The sequence below is a fragment of the Triturus cristatus genome, chromosome 7, assembly GCF_964204655.1.
Source record: "Triturus cristatus chromosome 7, aTriCri1.1, whole genome shotgun sequence".
NCBI classification, from domain to species: Eukaryota; Metazoa; Chordata; class Amphibia; order Caudata; family Salamandridae; genus Triturus; species Triturus cristatus.
The window spans coordinates 525,848,193-525,864,954 of NC_140590.1; positions in this window are offsets into that span (position 1 = coordinate 525,848,193).

Consider the following 16,762-nt stretch of genomic DNA (forward strand, 5'->3'; position numbering starts at 1 on the left):
GGATTCCTGATACACATTATGCAGTTCAGTCAAGGGTGTTCTATCTCATTTTCTCATCTATTTCTTTTTAAAGGTAAAAGATTTGTGTTTAATCCACTAAGGAGATAAATCAGTGCACCGTGTTAGATAAGATCACATAATATGTGAAGTCAAGGTAACAAAATTATTCTTTCCAATCACAAATTCTATGTTAAATTAGGGTAAATCAGGCCAATCTGTATATATATTGTCATCATTCTCTTCCAAAGACTTATCACAGAGACCACATTCAGAAAATGCTCAACATCTCAGGAAGGGCATTAACACACATTACCAAGGCATTGAGGCGTTGGAGAGCCCACAGATTTACAGATGTTCACTTAGAAATAGGTTAGGTGCAGAGCTCAGCTGTGGACTGATTTTCACACGGAGATCCTACTGTTGTACATGCGACTAGCGGTTTAAAATAATTTTGATTACCCCCTGGGGAAGGGATGGGCTCTTCAGATGGGCTGATCATAAAAATATGGAGAAATGCTGTGATTTTTCAAATCATCTGATCACCACTTTCACAGCTCTCTTTGGCATCTTCACTATACGTCCATCTGCAGGGGTAATACAAGAATGCAAAAAGTCAGTGATGCAGTGTTAGCCAGCGCCTCTTTTTCTGAAGACATGGAGGATGGGACAGAGGGATAGGGAGCTTGGAGAATGAGATGAGAGCACAGGGTATAATTCATATGAAAGCTCTGCCTAGTTTTTGACTCAGGCGTTTAAGAAGACCACAAGTAAGCTGGGCTTCTGACTTGAGCTAGGCTCGAGCTGTCAGTGGCTCGCCTCCAGGATTGAGATAAAGAGATGTTTGAAGAGCACATGTAACCCAACTAGAGCTGGCAAGATATCTGATGCTGTTGATGGCCTATTACAGCAGCTGTGTCCTTGTGAAATCTCAGATGCAAAAGCTACAGAAGCAGGGTAGCAAAATCTTGAGACTGTAGTGAAGCCTAACTCTGAGCACATCACCTTAGCCTGGATTAAACTCCACTGGCTCATGTGCAGCAGAGGATTACAGTCAAAGAGCCCTGTACAATCAGAAATTCATTCTGAAATAGTGACCCAAAGAGCTGAAAAGCTGTCAAAACGAATGGTAGGTTTGAAGCATATTTTATTCTCCACAGTATGAAAGGCATTGAGTGATTGACGAGCTGCAGCACTCAAACTGTGTAAGCTAGAAATGCAGCTGTCATATCTTCAATGTTCCAAAGGCATGCATAACATTAAAAGGTTCTAGAAGATCCCTCACATGCCAATACAATACCATATCAACTTATGTACATAAACATGGTCCAGGGAATAATTACAATACATCTCCCTCCTTAAAGGAAGAAAAGGGTAAAATATTTATTTTTTGAGCTCTTATGCTTCAACAGTTGTTTAACATGCGAACTCTTTTGTTGTATCGCAAGACAAAAGAACTCCTTGGTTCCGTATGTTGACCATCCTCAACCTTTCCATATTTCCTACTAACCCTGAGTGTACTGGCACTTGACATGTTCCATTCATCTCCAGATTCCGCTTCTGTTTCCCCCTCCATAGCCAGCATTCTTTCAGATGCGTCTTCCCTCCTTCTTCACCTAATTCTCCAGACCCCCTTCTCATTATTCCTGCATCTCTTGCCTCACCTATCCACCCCATAATCATTTTCCTCATCCACAACTACACTTTGTAATTTCTCCTTCTCAAAACTCACATCTTTGAATCTCTTCTTTGCATTATTCCTACCACATAGTGTTCATCATACAGCCATGCATCTTACAATCACACAACTCATCATACAATACTATCCTGGAATACATCCTTCCTGACTGGTAGGACACAAACAATTGCCTTAGGACAATTTTCATCAAAAGAGAGATCAGTCACAATGGGAGTACCACAGGGCTCATTTAACATTTAAATAACCCCCTCATCTCCCTGATAACCTCATTCAGAATTGCCACCACTTCTTACGCGGATTATACTTGGTTGATCCTCACCCTGGATAAAGGTTGTTTACCTCAGAACTCAATTTTCTATATTACGTTTTCAATGTCATCCTCTGGGTGCACAGCAATCACCTTAAATAAAATATAGAAATACTACTGTTTGGCAAATCAAATTATTTCTCACCCACATGATGGTGGCTCAACTCCATTCCTCCTTCCCTTCCCACAGTGGAAGCTGCAGGAAACCTTGGGATCAAATTTGAATCAGAACTGTATTTTTATCCTCAAGCCTCAGCAGTGCCAGGCACGTATATCAATCTGGTAAAATCCCTCAAACAAATCTTCCATTTCCTCCCCTTGGCTGCCAGGAAAACCATAGCCTTCACTCTAATCATGTAAAGACTTGACTTTTGCAATAGTCTCTACGCAGGCCGCTCCACAGAGCAAATCCATAGTACAGCATGTGGCAGCGGGATTGGTTCTGAAATTTCCTAAATAGAGCTCTGCATCATCCACCTTAAAAAGCTCCACTGGTTATCAATTCATAAAGGGATCCTATTGAAAGTTCCTCTGTTAACTTTCATAGCCTACAAGTCCACTGGACCCAAATACTCCATTGTCCAGTTCTGCCACTAAAGGGCCCAGAGAACCTTGAGATCTTCAGACGCTAATCTTCAGAGGCCACTCCCTTTCAAACTGAAACCCCAAGGGGGATAAACCTTCATGTGCTTGGCTCCAATGCTTGAAACCAACTCCCCAGATCTCTCTGTTCCATCAATACGCAAGTTACATTAAAAAATTAGTTAAAGACTCGGCTCTTTCTCGCCCCTGATGCTCTATGTCACTCTCTTATTTAATCATTTAGTTCCCCTACTATAGATCCCTGCTGTTCCCAGCACAGCACCAGGATGCTCAACTGCGAGTAACAGTGTACTGTATAAGATCATTCATTAATTCATTCATCCATTTATTCATACAGTGCTCAACATACAGTGCTCCCTACTCTTTTCTTTACTCTTTCTGCGCTCCGTTGCTATCTAGCTAGGTGCATGCTCTCCAAACGACAATACATATAAGTGATTTCCTTCCTCTCGCCCAACCCTCTAATTCTATGTGTATTTGTAGAGCATGCCTGTTTATGTTAGATTAAATAGCATCCTTATGTTGTTTTACCTTTCTGTAAATTGAGCTATTCCTGATTCTTCCTCCCTTTGAACGATTTTCTTTGTAGTTTTTCTTCCTTCCAATATTGGAATGGATGACATTCCATTTGTCAGATGTCATTATTGAGAAGCCTTACTTATAAAATATTTCTTTCAAACAACAAATCTTCATTACAATTGCATTCATTTTTCTATTCCCTAAAGTTCTGAAATGATCCAACATATATCTATTGCAGTTTCCTTCAACGACTCTGAGAGTATACCTGTGGGTATTGACTTCAGTGTTGCTGGTGTTAAAGTAGTGTCACTCACTGCATACAGCAGGCATTAATATACAATTTATTGTATGTCATTATCCAACATTCTCTTACCCTGATTTTAGTTGCACTCCTTCCTTTGCGACCTTCACAATCTAATGTCATGATTTCTTGACATATAGTGCAGGAAATCTTTTATTGCCAAGTTTTAGCACAAACCACTCATACATCGAAATGTATCCCTTATGTATAGCCACAGCATTATTTTTGCTTTGCAAAACTACTACTTTTGTAGTCATTGCCAGTTCTTGGAGTAGTTTTCTTCTCTTCTTTATCCCCTAAAACTTCTACAATTCTTTGTCATCAGTTTTTCCTTGGATGAATTCCCCCAAATATATATATTTTAGCCATTAAAATTAGTAAATGTAAAAACGTTATTTTCTGTATCTCTGCGTGGTCTTTATGCATATGCCATCGTCCCGTCTTCACCATTTTTATTTGAGTAAAAATAGAACCAACAGCGCCTATGCATGCTAGCATTAGAAGTCAGAATTTTCACTTCACCTCAAAATGAAATGAAAAATAGATTTATACAGCGTGAACAAATACACAAGGGTGTCTAGGCACTAGCTCACAGAACATGTAAACACTGAGACCTGAACCTGCAAGATCAGAGATTAATAAGCCTGGTTTTTAGAGCTTTACCAAAGGCCAGCAATTGAGATTTCCTTTTTAAATCTAAGGAAACCAAATTCCATAGTCTGGTGGTGCCGACCAAAAAGCCTCTGCCGCCCCAGGTGATTTTCCTAAACCTGGGAATCAAGAGATTATGAGCAAGAGAAGATAGAAGCAACCGAGCTGGAACGTACCATTGGAGATTTTCTTCAAAAAAGCTTGGTCCTGCACAGCAAGTGATGCAAAGAGCCTTAAACTCAATGCGTCTCTTTACTGGAAGCCAGTGTAGTTGTCTTAGCGCAGAGGCAGCGGATCTATGCTTAGGAATAGCCACGGCGTTTTGCACAATCTGAATTTTTGAGAGGCATTTTTTCCTCAGATTGATGAAAAGACCATTACAATAATCAGCTCTAGACAGTACCAGAGCTGAGATGACAAGTGTGTGAAGAATTTGGGGGGTAAAAGTAAAGATTTTTTTAAGAAGCTTTGGTGTTAGAAGGATGCTGAGGTAACGTTGTTCTCATGACCTTCGAACATAAGCTTGGAGTCAAAAGTGACTCCCGAGTTTTTTACTTTGTTTGTTGGGACAGAAAAAGAGCCTAGTACCTTAGGCCAGAAAGAGGGAGACCAAAAAGACGCGTTGCCTCTGAAGAGATGAACCTCGATTTTATTAGAATTAAGTTTTAGACAGTTCGCGGCCATCCACTGTCCAACATGAAGAAGACAGTTGTGGAACTGTGAGGCTGTATCCGAGGGGTTGCTTGTCACAGATACAATAATTTGGGTGTCATCAGTGTAAAAGATTGTTGAGAAACCCAATGAATGTCTCAATTGTGCCAAAGGAGCCACATAGATATTAAAAAGAGTAGTGCTCAGTGAAGAGCCCTGTGGAACCCCAAAGGAAGTGTGAAGCTGGATTATTTAAACTCGTATAGTGCAACAAATTGTTCCCGATCCGGCAGGAAGGATTAGAGTAATGCCAGATCTCTCCCCTTTATGCTTATCACCTCCAACACTTCAGCAGTTTTTTTATGGTTGACAGTGTCGAACGCGACAGAGAGGTCAAGCAGCACCAGTGCTGTGTTGCCACCGGCATCGACTGTCTTCCTAAACTGTTCTGAAGCAGAGCTCAGAGCAAGTTCTGTGCTGTTATGCTTCCTGAAGCCATACTGGGGGGGCATCCAAATAACTATACTCCTCAATATAATCTGAAATTACAGTGTTCATGGCCTTTTCAACCATTTTTGTGGGCAGTGGGAGCCTAGAGATGGGACGATAGTTGTTTGGACAGGCATAGTCTGGATTGGGTTTTTTTAAGAGCGGGAGTATTGATGCTATCTTCCACTTTTTCAGGAAGATGCTTGAGATAAACATTTCTTTGAAAATAGGTGAGAGGTAAGTGGCAAAAATTACCAGCTGGAGATGGGAGATCTTGGGAAGACTCGGATCAAGAGGAGTGCCCGATTTAGTAGACAGCAGTAGTTTAGTTGCCTGATCAGGAGTCAGCGGTAAAAAAAGAAGATAACATAGGGGGATTGGGAGCACCTGTAGTATAGACTTGATCCTCTTTTAGGGTGTCATCATTGGCCAGTGGGCACTGGAAAGAAATTAGGCCCTGTGACGGGGCCATAACGAAATACTGTAGACTGCCTTGACCTTGTCCTGAAAGAAGGCGGCTAAGGAAGTACAGAAGTCTTGGCTAACATTTGCATTTACAGCATCTGAAGGTTTAGCTAACTTCTTTACTGTGGCAAATAGTTCATTCGATGAGTTTTGTGAAGCAACAGTGGCCGCGGTGTAGTAGCGAGTTTTTTCACTACCTTTTAATTCTTTATAAGATAGCAAAGGCTGTTTGTAGGCTTCCCTGTCACTTTATGTGGTTGCATAACCATCAAAGCATACACTAAAAACGGGGGCGTGGCCAAGCCGGCTACTATGGCGGTCGCAGTCTGCTAGGGCTCTCCAGTCGGGCCGGCCAAATGACCGACTCCAGGCGTTGCGCCCACTAGAAAATGCAACCCTGGGTGTCGGAACAGCTCTGGCGTCTGCTGCCCTGAGAAGGCGCGACGCAGAGAAGGAGAAGTGCACCGGCGGCGCGGTGAGCCGCCGCACCGAGACCCAGCGACACAAGATGGCGGCGAGCGGTCCCGGAGCTTCGGGACGGTAACCCTGGGGGAGGACTGTACTGGAGCCGGCGCGTTTCCCTGGGGGTCCCCATCGGGGTGATCCCGGTGCGGTGCCTGCGGCTAATCGAAGACTCGATCACCCCCCTACCAGCAGCGGTGCGAGAAGACAGGGCGGCCATGACACCGGCGGTGCGCGCTCCACGCGTTGGCCGGCCCCGCAGGTGAGCGGACGCGCCGGTGCAGACCAGAGCCACTACATGCCCCGGGGGGCACCTGCGGGCTACGATACCCGCGGTGGGAGCGGAGCAGCGGGGGAAGCCCTGGAATATATTAACGCTGGACCGGGACGCCTGACCTCAAAATGGCGCCCGGCGAGACATCGCTGTAGAGGAGCCTGGGACCCGCGCCGGAGACCGGAGACTGCCGGCACCAGTGGGACGCCCTGCCTCACAGGGAAGCACACAAATGGATGGCACTCGGAGTGCGAAGTGTACACCGAACCTGTGACTGCCTGCAGCGGGGGGAGAAGCGTGTGGGGACAGAGCCTGTCACCTGCTCTGACTACTGACCCCCGAGATTGACGGCCGGTGGCTCCCTGGTGGCGAGGGCAGGATAGCAGAGTGTCTCCTAGACCTGAGGCGACCTATAGCAGCACTCGGAGGCTACGGCCAGGGACGCGGATCGCTGGTGCGAGGTCGCTCCTGAGGAAGCCCCCCTGCCATCCCGGGGAGAGAGGAAGCCCACGTCTTCAGCTGACAGACGCGGCGCACTGAGGTGCTCCGGCCGCGACGATGGGGAAGCCCAGGGGGACACAACAGACGACGGTCCCCGAGACGGCCCCGGAGAGGATGCCCAGAGCCCGGACCTGGGTGGGCGCGGTGGAGACGCAGCCTGACTCCTCGGTCTCCGTCAAGCTCGACCAGGTCTTGGCTGCCATTGAGCATTCCAGAGTCGCAATGGAGGAGCGACTCGGAACGCTGGCGACGGACGTCAGCCTTATCCGTGATGACCATCGGAAACTGGTGGATAGAGTGAAGGACGGGGAGAAGAAAATGGAGGACGTACAGCCAACGCTCGACAAGCACCAGCAAACTCTCCAGGAGGTGCTGCATCGCCTCACCATTATGGAGGAACGGGCGGACGATTTAGAAGGGCGCTCACGGCGCTGCAACATTCGCGTAATAGGGCTGCCCGAAGGAATCGAAGGCACGAACCCCCTGCAATATCTGGAGACATGGGTGAAGTCCTTCACTCCGGAAAAGGATCGCTCCGCAGTCTTCTCTGTGGAAAGAGCCCACAGGGTCCCGGCTCGCAGACCGCCCCCAGGGGCGCCCCCAAGGCCGCTGATAGCAAAGTTCCTCCACTTCCGGGATAGAGATGCGATACTGCGCGCGGCGCGTGTGGCGGGCAACCTGCGGGTCGACAACCAACGAATAATGGTGTTCCCGGACTATGCTAGAGCAGTTCAACAACAAAGGGCCTCCTTTCTGAATGTAAAACGCAGGCTGCGTGAGAACAATATTCAATACTCTTTGCTTTTCCCAGCTCGCCTCAGGGTGGTCCACGCCGATTCTACTGTGTTTTTCGCCAACGCCGCGGAAGCCCAAGATTGGGCGGACCTGCATTGCGCACGACAGTCTAGAGCGGAGATCGCAAGAGACCCACACCCTAAACCTTCACGATCCGGAAAGCGATCACAACTGCGCCCACGGGGTGGAATGAGTGGCAGAGATCGTGCGCACACGCAGGACTCTCCTGACCTAGAGCAAATTGTGAAGGAACGAAGAGAGGCTCTACAAGCGGTGATCGACTTGCAAGCATCCCCCCTGCCGGACGACATCGACCGGCCACCGCATATCTTTACATCGGAGGGGGAGAATGACAGTGACGACACAATATCGGGGGAGGACTCCGTGACACCCCCCATGGTCACTCCGCAGACAGCGGACCTCATTCTAGATGAACAATCCGGCTCCCGAGCGAAATGAGAAGGGACTGCAGACACTAACATCGAGCTAAGTACACTTCCTTCCCCACAGGCCGAACTTTGACCCCAGTTTCGTTACTTGCTATAACAGGAGCAACGTCCATTTCCCCTGATCACGGCCCGATTCACAGCCAGCCCGGCACGCATGCACCGCCGCCCCCTTCTTATATTGTTGTACCTCCCTTAATTGGGTAAACCGGTTTGGACGCATCGTTCCTGACGATGGGCCCTAGGCATTGGGAAAGTTCCCCGACCCTGTTTGTTCAGTTACATGTCCCAGTTCAACACATTCCCACCCCTCACATGGAAGGATACGGACCCCGACATCCCCCGCTTATGCTTACGCGGCGTCGGAGGACACAGACACCCGCAACCAGCTGGGGCAACCGCGCTTTGTGCACTGCAATGGGCATAACTCCCGCGCATGGCGTACAGACGTGGAGACACGACACCTCATACGACACACACTGATGTTACCATCCTTACCCTGAATGTTAGGGGGCTTCATACTCCACGCAAAAGGTATGCGGTGTACTCCTATGCAAAACGGCACAGCGCCCCAATAGTCTTTCTACAAGAGACGCATCTCATTGCGAAAGAGGTGGGGAAACTACAGTCGAAATGGAGGGGGCTCCTCTGCGCCACAACATACTCTGCGTTTGCACGGGGGGCGTTGATCTGGGTGCGACTGGGAACCCCCTTCCAGGAGCTTCGGAGGGTGGTCGACAAAGAAGGTAGATATGCGCTGCTGGAGGGGCTGTTGGACGGACAGGTAGTGCTTCTCGGCAGTATTTACGCCCCCAATGTGGACCAAGACAAGTTTTGGGACCATCTCACGGGGGTTCTTGCCCCATTCGCTTCCGTACCGTGGGTTCTGGGAGGAGACTATAATTGCACGCTTGACTGGAACCTTGACCGCTCACACCCGCCCCCACTGCACTCCCCGGCATATAAGCAAACTGACCGATTCCGGGCTTGGATCGCCCACTGGGCACTCACCAATGCTTGGCGAATGCGCCACCCTCTGGTGCGATTGTATTCCTTTCACTCCATCCCCCACAATCTACGCGTCCGTCTTGACCGCTTCTTATGCTCGGCGACTATCTTGCCCACGATTACCCACACGGACTACTTGGGCAGGATCATATCCGACCACGATGCCCACATTCTCCAGTTGCACTGGCGACCCCCACACCCGCCGGTCCCCACGTGGCGCTTACCACGGGACTGTCTGTCGGACCAGGTCTTCCGACACGATCAGGAGAATAGCATCCAAGACTATTTCGCACGCAATTCGGGTACGGCATCCTCCAAGTTAGTGGAATGGGATGCATTTAAGGTGGTGGCTCGGGGTGAGTGCTTGAAGCAAATAACGGGAGTTAAGCGCGTACTAGAACAGGCCCTAACCGCTGCGGAGCGCCGTCTGGCGACTCTCACGAAACAGGATGTCACATCCGCAGAGGAGGTGCGAAGTGTCACCGAGGCAAAAACTGCCTACCAAACTGCCTCCATGGACTTACGGAAGTACAACTTCCGATCTTACGCTACACGGATGCATAGGGAGAGAGATAAGACGGGCACTTTATTGGCGTGGTTAGCCAGGCAGGACGCGGATGTCAAGCCCATCACTGAGATACTGGACCCTGGAGGGTTGGTCACACGTTCTCAGGCGGGGATTCTGGGCGCCTTCCGCGACTACTATGCGGAAACCTACAGTGACCCAACCTCTACCCCGCAACCTGTGGTGGATCGATTTCCGATCCCCTACCCCTCCCAACGATCACGAGGACAGAGAGGGAGGCTCTGGACACGGTAATAGCCTCGGCGGATGTGACGCGGGCCCTGCATGCCCTGGCCCGAAATAAGGCTCCGGGATTAGATGGGTTCCCCCTAGAATATTACACGACATTCTCCGTACACCTGGTCCCTCGATTAGTGGAGGTGTTTGCGGCAGCGCTGAAGAAGGGAGAGCTGCCGAGATCCATGCGAGAATCCGTAATTGTGACGTTCCTGAAACCGCACAGGGACCCACAACAAATGGCCTCCTATCGTCCCATATCGCTGCTGTCCGCCGATTGCAAACTCCTTGGGAAGACCCTTGCGGATAGATACGTACAAATCATACGCTCCCTGATCCACCCGGATCAATGCGGTTTTATACCAGGCAGATGCACCTCCCAGAACATACGTCGGGTCTTTCACATCCAGGATCAGGTACAGGGGATATACCCTCGAGCGGCCTGTCTCATCCTAGACCTTGAAAAGGCCTTTGACTCCCTCACATGGCAGTTCTTGTTTTCGGTGCTGCAGCGAGCAGGCATTGGGCCCACCCTCCTAGCTTATACGCGCCTACTGAACACCGGGCTGACCTCGCGGGTGCGCCTGGGCCGGTACAACTCGACGGAGTATGCAGTTCAGAGGGGCACGCGACAGGGCTGCCCATTATCCCCTCTGCTTTTTGCTCTGGCGGTGGAGCCTCTCACCATCTGACTCCGACGGGATGGGGAGAGCTGGGGTATCCCGATAGCGGGCACAGTGCATAGTGTATCTTTGTACGCTGATGACCTGCTGATCTATGTACGAGACATTACAGACGATCTGACCCCCCTCTGGGAAACTTTGACGGAATTTGCCGCGGCCTCGGGGCTACGGGTGAACTGGGATAAATCCACGATATATCCGCTGCATCCGGAACTACCCCCACAGGAAGTTCGCCTTGGGGCTCAGCAGGTGCCTTGGAGCGCGGAGGCCCCCCGATATCTCGGAATCCGTCTTTACCATTCCTCCACAGATATGTTCGAGGGCAACCACGGTAGGGCGTTGGCGAGTCTTAGGGCCTTGGTCGGATTTTGGAAGAGCCTCCCACTGGCGCCCATTGGGAGAGTGGCATTGGCCAAGATGATCATGGTTCCAAGACTGCTGTATTTCTTTACCAATCTGCCAGTAATCCCACCCAAGGCTTTCTTCCGGGACCTCGACTCCCTCCTCAGTGCGCTCATTTGGGGGTCTACCAGGCACAGAATAGCCCTGACAAAACTGCAGCTGCCCACTACACAGGGTGGCTTGGGAGCCCCCTCATTTGAAGCCTACTTCCTGGCAGCACAGCTGCAATGGCTGTCCCATTGGACGGCAGACAGGTACAATGTGGAAACTTGTACTGCTGCAGGACGGATATCGATTCCGGAGATCCGTCGCCTGCTCCTCCCTGGCACTCAGCCAAAACGCACATACCCTCTACAGGTGTCAGTGGCACGTAAGTGCATGCTACGGATACACCGCATGTCCCCGGGGACCCCGTTGTATTTTTCCCTGCTCACCCTGGTGGGGTGGCCCAAACAGGAACGCTACTACACAAATAATGCGCTCCGCATGTGGACGTCGTGCGGCTTACCGGAGGTGGAGTCCTTTTTCGAGGATGGGCGACTAAGACCATTCCCCGGGACAATTTCTGCTGCACCGCCAACTCCTAGATAGCTACCGACCATATCAAGACCTAAGTAAAGGGGAACTACGCACGCACCCCGTTATCCACACGATTCTACACATGGGAGCTGGGCGCCATCTCACTACATGGCTTTATAAGGCCATACGGGAACTGGTTAGCAAGCCACTAGATTCCCTGCGAGCCACCTGGGAAGCTGAAATTGGGCGGGCACTTCATGAAGGGGAATGGGGGAAAGCTCTGAAATACCCTAAGAAGGTCTCTAGGAACGCACGCTTTAAAAACATTCAATATCACATCCTACACAGGGCCTATCTAACCCCCGCACGCCTCCAGCGATTCTATCCTGACACTCAGTTCCTGTGCCCCAGATGTCAAGCGCGGAATGCAGACTTCTGACACATGTTCTGGAGCTGCTCCGTCATAAAAATTTTCTGGCACCACATTCACACTGCTCTGGGTACTCTCACTGGGCTAACTTGCATGAACACTTGGGAAGCCAGCGCCATAGGCATCTTTCGCGCAGGTAAACAGCACTGGATGCAGACTCGTTTCCTCTCCCTAGCGGTACTCTTAGCTAAGTGCAGCATCGCCATGCATTGGCGTTCTCCCACTGGTCCACCGTTGGCGGCGTGGGTGGGAGCTACACACAAGTGGGCGGCGGCTGAGGAGGAGACATTACGGGAGGAGGAGGTAAAGGGGACCCGCAAGCACCCTATATCGATGGAATGGGCCATGCTACTGTATCAATTTCGACAGCTTTCCCCGGGCGCTGAGCCGAGTGGCAGCCCCCCTACGTCGTCAGTCCCACGCACACAGTCACAGGCCCTACCCAACTGATCTCTCGGAACCCCACCCACACAAGCTCATCGCAAGCCCTGGCGTCTGGAATGCGGTCGCAGCCCTCGGTCGCACCCACTAGGATAAGCACACACGAGTCGCAGAGGTGTCCTGCCCAAACAACGCTGTATACCATCGCTAATGTAACTGGATATATTCTTCCATACCCCTTCCTTAGTTTCTGCCCGTGTTCCGCCCCAGTTTCTATGCCATATCTGGAACCCGGACAACAGGATATAAACATCATGCTCTCTCTATACATTGGTTATGCTCCCTGTTTATGTACAAGCGATATACACAGCTGTTCTGTCCCACTACTGGATGTATACTCTGCTATGTCTATCTGATGGTTGTGTATGATGGTCAATGTCTGAAATATGAAAATGGCAATAAAAATAAGTTTAAAAAAAAAAAAGCATACACTAAAAACATAAAAAGTAGCATAATAAATATAACATTTATAAAGATATGACAGCAGTCATACATTTGTTTCTTTTGTGCATTTTTTGTCTCTTAAAAAACTTCACAGTGAGTAGCCAAGGAATAATATAAAATACCAGATACTACTAGCATTACAACTGTTAGCAATATATTATAGCAAATATGAAGAAAAATGCAAAATGTATAAAATACAAAATATCAAGAATTCTACTGAACCCTAACAGTCCACACTTTGATAGGCAATATAACATTTCATAATAAAACGTGCAAAAACTTGTAAAGTGCAGAGTATTTATAAAATCAATTAAAACCCAATTATATACAGTATTAAATGGTCTTAACAACCAAGAAAGCAGTTGTCAACTATCAGAAGTTTTTATTAGACCAGAATTTTCAGGTTAACTTTTCAAAAATTATACAGAATAAAAATAAGTTAAAAAAAAACTATAGTTCAGCAAGAAGATAACCATACACATTGCTATAATATAATAGCCATCATTTTTAGCACCAACTCATTAATGCGGTAAGGTCAGAAACTTAGCACATTTAAACCAAACATTAATAGAAAATTCCCAATCTGAGAACACAATTGGACCTGAAATATTGTTTTTTTAATTCTCTGGTCAGCTAAATAGCAAACAGATTCAGGCAATCCGGACATATCCACTTGTGGCGGAAACCTTGATCAGTGATGGCTGGTGACATTTGAAAGTGGCAGGGCGCAAATGTTAGGTATGAGCTTAAAGTAGGCTTAAAATGCGAAAAACTGCAGAGACTTTAGATGTACTTAAAGTACCAATAGGTATGTGGGAGCTAAATTGTGCAGAAACACTTTAACAAACTCCCCATCCTGCAACCCCCCTTTCTCAGTTAAGTTAAAGCAGCTGGTGATCATCTGCCTCACATTCACAAATAAAGTAATAAACAAACAGCAGGAAAGCTACCTAAACACATTCACGCTGCCCATTATTTGCGCTTACCTCTGGAAGTGCCGGCAAAGGCTGGTGTGTGCTGCACGCGCTCAGGGCTGATCGGGCTTTGCTGCTGTGGGCAGGTCACCATGGCCAGGACCAGGGGTTACGGGTGAGAATCAAGGTGGGTGGTTTAGGACTGAAGTGAAGTGGAGCAAACAAATGGCTAAAGAACTGGTGAGCCACACTGAATGTACATGACTCCTCGGCACTGAGGAATAAACATTGAAACCACTCCACACACCACATCTTTCTGCAGAATTGGAGTATTTCTTATTCCAGGCTGCTCTGGGTGTACTGTCTGAAACCACAGGCCGAGTGTTTTCTGGGAATGAGGTGCATAATGAACAAGGAATTTTCAGGACCTGCAGTCCTTGCCAAAACCTTTAACTCTGTGGGTCACTCCTGCATATCTGCGGGCAGCAAGGCACCGGCAGCAGACACCATAGGGCCCCGCCCCCACAACCTGGAACAGGCTTTACCTTAACATGCATGGACTCTCAAAACCGAGTGCAGGAACCCGAAGGGAGAGAGAATGGCTCTCTCTCAAGTGAGTCTGAGTTGGAACGTGATGTAGGAAACTGGCTCTGTATATACTACACCTAAATGAGGTATAGTGTGTATAGAGTCCAGGTGACGCCAGAGGTAGGCAGAGGTTAAAGTTAGATAGAACCTTACTCTCTATTTGTGGTAGAGTGGTCGAGCAGTAAAACAGTATCAGAGGGCAGTGTTAAGCTTTTCACACACTCAAGAACTGAACTCTAGGCCAATTGTTTTTGTCTAAAAATATATACTGTTGTTTTATTTTTAGAACCAAGCAAGCCTGGCACAGGTAAGCATTAAATACTTTTCAGTAATAAGTTGCTGAAGATAGAACAGTTTGAAAATGCAATAGAAATTGTACTTTGTTTGATTTACAGGAGATGCAGTTGGTTGCAACACTTAGCAAATACAGTACATTGAAATGAATAGGCTTTTTCAGTAAATTACAGGTAAGTTACTTTTTACGCTACTTTTCTAACTCAGTGCTGGATACCTAGATTCAGCACTGGGACATTTCCTGCAAACAGGTAAGTAAATACGTTTTAGTTATTTGTGCGATTTTAAAGAATATTTTTAGATTTCAAAACTCCACACTTGAAAACTTTTTGGAAGAAAATTGTCAATGTTATCCTATGGAGGAAAAACAGGTTATGGGTTCACAGGTAAGTTATCGACTGTGGGAGTTAAGGTTCTGGGGTTAGACTCAGGGGTCCCCCAGGGTCAGTGATGCACTCTTGTTGCACCCTCAGTGGCACTAGGGCAGCCGGGTGCAGAGTGTTGAAGCCCAATGTTATCCAATGGAAATAGGGAGCCTCCGGTTGGTAGCTGCTGGCAAGCAGGCCACTGGGTTGTGGGAGCAAAGCTCCTAGAGTTTAGTTCAGGGCAAATGGGGAAATAAAGTAGCATGAAATCTACATCCTCAGCGGCACTGGGGCGGCCGGGTGCAGGGTGCTGTTTCGAGGTCGGGTGCCCTGTTGTTTTCAATGGAGAACCTCCTGTCAGCAAAAGCACTGCAGGCAGGGAGACGAAAGACTTCTGGGAGCGACCACCACTTCGAGAGGTAAGTTGGGAAGTTAGGGTTTGGTTAGGCACCGTCAGTTTGGGCACACAAGACTGTCGGGCGTCGGGTGAAGGGGTGCCTTTTGGGGTCAGATCTTCTTACAAGCTCTGGGTCGCAGTTAGGGGGGCCTACTGGATTTAGGCTCCAGGCGTCGGCTGGAGGCTTGAGGCAGACCAGGGGTCACCAGATCTCGGGTCAGGATCCCCAGGGTGACCTCCTAGTGGTGTTTTTCCACTCGAGCTCGGGTCGGGTTCGGCGGGTGCAGAGTGGACTGGATTCGCGGTCTCCAGCTGCTGCTGTAAGAGGTTACAGTTGAACAAATCCAGTGTTCAAGAGAGAAGCAGTCTTTGGAAGTGAAGGCAGGCAGGTCCTTCTGGGTTTTTGAGGTTGCTGGCTGCAGGACACACCGGGATTTCACAGGAGCAGGTTCGAGGGGAGACAGGCCTGTAGGGCTGGGGAAAAGTCAGTGGGCGTCTTCCTCTTGTTATCTGGTTGCAAGGCTGTTCGGTCCTTCTTCTTCTTTTCTTCTTCTTGTTTCCGGATCTGAGGAAGCAAGGCTCATGGTGCTCCCTAAATACTAGATTTAGGGGCGTAACAGGTAGGTCAAGGGCAGGGACCAATGGGTCCCTTCCCTGGGTTGGGTACACCACCTATCGTGCCACCTTCCATTGGGAGGGGGGCAGGAGCCTGTCCCTGGTTGGCTAGGTCCCCCCATCCTCAAGATAGCGGGGACTCAGAGTTGTGCTTCACCTCGCCTCCCCCACCTGAGGGGTGGAGTTGGCAGAGGTGGGCACACCTCTTTACATCACTTGTTTTTCCCGCCGGTTCTCCCGCCCAAAGTGGGGGGTAGAACCAGTGGGGACCAGTTGCTGAAAGCAGTAAATGGTCTGGAGAGACTCACAAAGGCGGCAGGGGCTGACATTTGGCCAGAGATGCCAATTGGGTTTAGGCTTCAATGCAATTTTAGGGAAGGAAGATAGACCCTAGGTACCTGATTAGCAGGAGCCGAGGGCATACTCAGTCAAAGAACATCAGCAATTCAGCTAAAAGTGGGGGCATACCATGCAAAAAAAGGGCACTTTCTCACAAATGACTCTTGCTGAGTTGGGTGCTGAGCTCTGTGCCGGTATCCCTGCGCCAAGACATCATGGGGCAAAGTAAAGGAACGGAAGGTGGTCCTACAGCCAACTCAAACCTAAACAATCCTGGAGCTCCTCTCAGCATGAGAGAAGACCCAGTATTGGTTTGAGCAGCCAGTGCTCCAAGGTCCCTGTACATGAAATCCCCCGACAG